The sequence below is a fragment of the Etheostoma spectabile genome, chromosome 18, assembly GCF_008692095.1.
Source record: "Etheostoma spectabile isolate EspeVRDwgs_2016 chromosome 18, UIUC_Espe_1.0, whole genome shotgun sequence".
NCBI classification, from domain to species: Eukaryota; Metazoa; Chordata; class Actinopteri; order Perciformes; family Percidae; genus Etheostoma; species Etheostoma spectabile.
The window spans coordinates 2,595,517-2,600,654 of NC_045750.1; the positions used below are offsets into that span (position 1 = coordinate 2,595,517).

A 5,138-nucleotide genomic window follows, 5' to 3' on the forward strand; every position below is an offset into this window, starting at 1 on the left:
GGGGGTGACTCAGATATAGTCTCACTCACTATAGTCTCACATACTGTACAGGGTGAAACATAAATGTTAAATGTGTTTATTTATGCATATGTTAATGTTGGGGGATGATACAGATGGACATTATTACTTAGGGAAAAACAATGCAACACATGTAATCAGGGGCCATTTTAGGAAACACCCCTGAAATAATAATAAAAAAAAATAAAAAAAAGAAGGTCTGTGACAAGGTCTGTGACCCGCAAATCAGTTTAGGTTCCTAACACATGTTGGCCCGCCTCGTTGTGCGCCACACCAAAAACACGGGAAAGTGTTCGCAAACTGCAATCACGAGAAACTCGAAGCACAGATTTGTCACATTTGCCAACTTTGAGACCCCTGCACAACCGACAAGTTAGCATGTTCAGGCCTACTTTTGAAAATGTAATCATAATGCATGTTTTTGGTAAATCCTATGATGACGAAGGAACGTCTTTCGTTGACTTTTTAAAGACGTTGTGTGGATCAAACTGTATTTGTAAATGACTATATATGTAAGACATGCAATAATATAGTCAAATATGTTAAAATCATGACAGTAAAGTGTATGTCTGGCCCCTGATGTGTTTCTCATTCTTCAGTGTGGCCCTATGGGAAATTGAGTTTGACACCCTGGGTCTATTTGAGCGAAGGAGTTCTGCTCTCGGAATATCACAAAACTGTGAAACTTAACCCAGAATCTAGATGCCTAGATCGTTGTGAAAACAAAGTCAGAGAATTTTTCAGAAAAGAGTGCTTGTCAGCCATTGGTCAAAAATCCCATAAATCTCAAATTTTCCAAAGTAATTGATACCGCATATAGGAAATGTCTGCGTATCCGAATGTAACGGGGGTGACAGGGGTGGCAGTAGTGGGAGTTGGGTTGGGAATCAGTGGGTCGCTGGTTCAAGGACCCGTTTTCTTAGAATTATTGGTGTCTTACTAGTTACATAATTCAGTGTTTCTATTATGATGGTGGAAAAATAATGTTAAGATGCAGTTGGCACAGTAGAATAAAATAGGGCTCAAGGCCCCCCAAAAGCTCTGATCCTTGAATCGCCCCTGAATGTAATGAATATATTTAGTTTGCAGCCCCAATCCCATGATAGGCTTTGCAATATACGCTAAAACTAAATTATATTAGGGCTGGGTGATATAGAGAAATATCACAGTATTTTTTAACTACCTCAATATTGATACTGCAACAATATTTTAGTGTTGACTTTTGGTGCTTTCACCAAATATTTACACAATGAGATTTTTTGATAAATGATCATCAATAGTGGAAATATGGATGGATGAATGGATGGATATATCAAGCTATGTCAACGCTTTGATACAAAAACATTACTCGTTAATGGATCCATTCATTGTTTTGTGTTCCTTTGTGTGATTCATTGACAATAAGGAAAACCAATATCATTACAACCTTTGTACAAAATTAGTTTTTCCACCCAGAGGGAAACAAGATTGAATTGATTGCCACATCCTCGATGGTTTTGGTAACGTGTTTTGTGCATTTGATTTGTCAAATCCAATCACTCTGTTACACTCCTTCCTTCTCTGCACCAAATGATGAGCATCTATTTGTGCGAGCAGTCGCACAGTGGGGAATGACTCAGGGCCCAGCTAATAGCTCCAATCAATAATTCAGGCTCTAATCTGTGTCTGGAGAGCCGTCAGAAATGTGTTATATATGTACTCGTCACCGTGGTGCGTTGGCTGGCGTCTACGGTTTGTTCTCTCACCCTGAAAGGTGAAACACGTGTTCCCCAACATACCACAACTCATGTTTACAGCCTTCTTATATAGACACGTCATATGATGTTTATTTAAAATTGTACTGGGACTTAAGTAGAAGACAAATTAGAAGAAAGTGTATTGATCAAACTGATTTACATTCGGTTCTGTTATTGTGAGTCATCACTAAAAACGGAAGCTTTCTGTTTCCTGCACTTCAGGATGAAGACTACTGGAGCCAAGGCTTACATTTCCAAATGTAAGCAAGTATAATCACTGGTCATTACCCTGAAAAACTGTTTACTGCTACTGAAAAATGTAAGGTTACACATTGTGACAGGTTGCCAAAACCCCCACATTACCGGAATTATCAATAATTCAGGCTCTCGTGTGTGTCTGGAGAGCCGTCAGAAATGTGTTATTCAGGACAGTAGTACTTGAGTCCAAACTTGGACTCGAGTCCGGACTGGAGACGCTTTTCTGTTGTCTCTGACTTGTTGGTGTTTTGACTCCGACTTGTCTCAGACTCGGCCATTGGACTCCCCAAATATTCTAGTTTGTCTTGACCGAGTCCAGCACTAAACACTTTTGCTCTTAGGTAACTTCCTCCTTAAAAACCAAACCATAGAAGAAGTGCGCACGTTCAGAAAACAGGTATTAGTTGAATTCAGAATCCCTCTAGAAGAGGCATTGTGATTGGTTGCCTGGTATACGCCGGGCTGCATCATACAACTACATCATCAGGTATCAATCATTTTCATTTTGGCCACAGACACAATGTCAGCGATCACCTGGTACTATGGATTCTTCAGGACAAGTCATGAGTTCAAGAATGGGATCATTTCCATTTTATATTTTAAGTAAATACTTTTGGCCTAATTTGATTCTTTCTTTCTACAATCTTGAGTATCTTTCATTTGGACTCGCTCTTGACTAGGAGGGGGGGGGGGGGGGGGTGGCAAGGTGGAGGCTGGGGTGTGGTGTCTCTCTCTCATGGGTGGACCAAATTCTTTGGGCAGGCAAAGCAGAGAAAGGGGAGGTAACCTTGCCCCTTATGACATCATAAGGAGCGAGATTCCAGATCGGCCCGTCTGAGCTTTCATTTTCTCAAAGGCAGAGCAGGACACCCAGGGCTCGGTTTACACCTATCACCATTTCTAGCCACTGGGGGGACCAAAGGCAGGCTGGGGAAACATGCATATTAATGTTGAAAAACCTCATAAAGTGACATTTTCATGCCATGGGACCTTTAAACTCGCTCATCGACTCTATACACGATGTGATTGGTCGGACCAGAATTTGTTTTTTCCAGCTCGTAAGCCAACGGAGAGTAGCTAGACTGACCCTAAATTACATTTGCAGCCACTAGGGCGCGTCTAGATTTCTAGGCTGATTCCCCCCCCCCCCCACATTCCCTAAATAAAGACAGACACTCGATGTAAGCCACGTATCATTAGGTACCAAGTAAGTAAAACAATTATACGTCAAAAAATTAAACATTTTTTCACAACCATTTATAATGCCGTTCAAATTTGGAATCAGATATTTCTTTGGCCAAATTATTAACTAAAATGTTTATGGTTGCTCACAGAATAAATTTCAGACACTCAGTAAGTAGGACAGTTACATAAAAAAGTATTTTACCTTCAGGGATTTGATTTGCTCCTCTCATTTTGTCAGTTTTAACACAGAAAACTAGGATGGTAATGTAGTGTAAAAATCAAGTGATGCAACTTTGACAGTTTGGCATCCGTCACAAGCACGTCAGATAATCTTTTAGACCACGCTGCGTCTCACTCAACACTTCCCTCTGGAAACACTTCCCTTAGATTTCACTTTGACTAATGGAGCTCAACACAAATTGGCAGATGATTCACAAGGATGTTGAGAAAGCAATAACACACACGCGCACACACACACACGCGCTCATACACCTCCTCTCGGGTTTGGCTGGTTAACAGAGGACACACTCTTCCCCTGTAACTCATTTTAATAATGATGTTAAAGGTGTCCTTGCAACTGACTAATGTGTCCCGAACAATCCTCCACACACACATGGAAATCCAATAAGCACTGTCGCATGCCTGTTCTTTACATGCCACAGGAGAAAAACCTGGACTCTGATTAGAGAAAGGGAGAACTTAAGAAAACAGACAACCATTTAAAAAAAAAAATCATTTTCTTTGCATCATCACCTACCAAACCAACCTTGGATAAAAATAACAAAAAAACAGCGGTGTGTAATCTAAATTGAAATGTCATTATTCCCTTAAAGGAGCTGGCAGCTTTAACACGACTCTGGTCTTAAGTGGACCCTGTTGACTGCACCGTGGAGGCTGGAGGTTCGTTCTGCCGCTGGAGATTTCCCTCCAGCACCAACATAGAAACACTTTGTTTAAAAAGACCAGACTGCAGATTTCTAGATGAAGAGATACTGCTGAGATAATCTATAGTTTATAATTGATATCAGGTAACCTGTCAATTGTATTTCCAAGTTCCTGTCAAAAATGTCTGTAGAGCACCAGGCCGAGGGCACGTCTTCAGATTGCTTATTTTGGCCAATCAACAATCCAAAACATCAAATATTTTGAGGTTGTACCAGAATAGGTTTACATGGTTTCATTTTTTTTTAAAACACCATATTTTTGTTGTAGTGCACATTGCTGCAGAAGCACCAGAGACACAAAATACCACCCCAAGTCCCAGAAAAAGGGATTTTTTTTCATAATATGGGCACTCTAATTAATTCAATTTACAGCAAATCCTCAGATTTGAAAATGTCACAGCCCGGTCTGTGACCTTTCTTTCCCTGTGTCCCCTCCCCTGTGTGTGTGTGGTGATGTGTGCTCATCAGCAGGGGCGTGGCTCTACAGGTTTTACCAGGCCCACCTGACTTCCATTCACTATCAAGCTCAGTGCAAGAAGCCTGGCTCTTCACTCGCTCATCGCCAGATGGTTTTCCACTCTCCATGTGGTAACTCTTGGTTTCTGTTTCAAACTCCAGTGAAGAATGTGACATTGAACTGTTGTTGTACTCCGCTGACTGTAACTTCCCCTGTGTCTCTCCTGTCTCCAGCCCCAGCCGAAGCGGAGCCTGCCTTCATGCTGATCTGCTGCCATTGCCTACCACAAGAAACCGTTTTCAAACCAGGATTGTCGCCTCTCCACCTTTTACCACTCTCTGTCTCGCAAATACTGAGGTGGAATAAAACTGCTAATTCCAATCCTTTGAGCTTGTGTCTGAATCTTCTACTGGGGTCCAAACTAGGAGCAAATAGTAACAGAGAAGCTGGAACGAGCACAGCTTAACATTTTCTTTTGATAAAATAATAGCAGGACACCCAGGGCTCGGTTCACACCTATCACCATTTCTAGCCACTGGG

At 41.4% G+C, this 5,138-nt stretch overlaps 1 protein-coding gene and 1 long non-coding RNA gene across 2 annotated transcripts in view; one reads left to right on the forward strand and one right to left on the reverse strand.

Annotated features, from left to right (window-relative positions):
- The window catches only part of clvs2 (clavesin 2), a 38,894-nt gene that overhangs the window by 29,685 nt on the left and 4,071 nt on the right, over positions 1-5,138 (reverse strand). The window lies entirely within an intron of this gene.
- LOC116706155 (uncharacterized) overlaps positions 1-5,138 on the forward strand; it is an 18,644-nt gene that overhangs the window by 12,567 nt on the left and 939 nt on the right. The window contains exon 3 of the long non-coding RNA XR_004336158.1: positions 4,251-4,255. This is a non-coding gene — a long non-coding RNA (uncharacterized LOC116706155). The remainder of the gene's footprint in view (positions 1-4,250; positions 4,256-5,138) is intronic.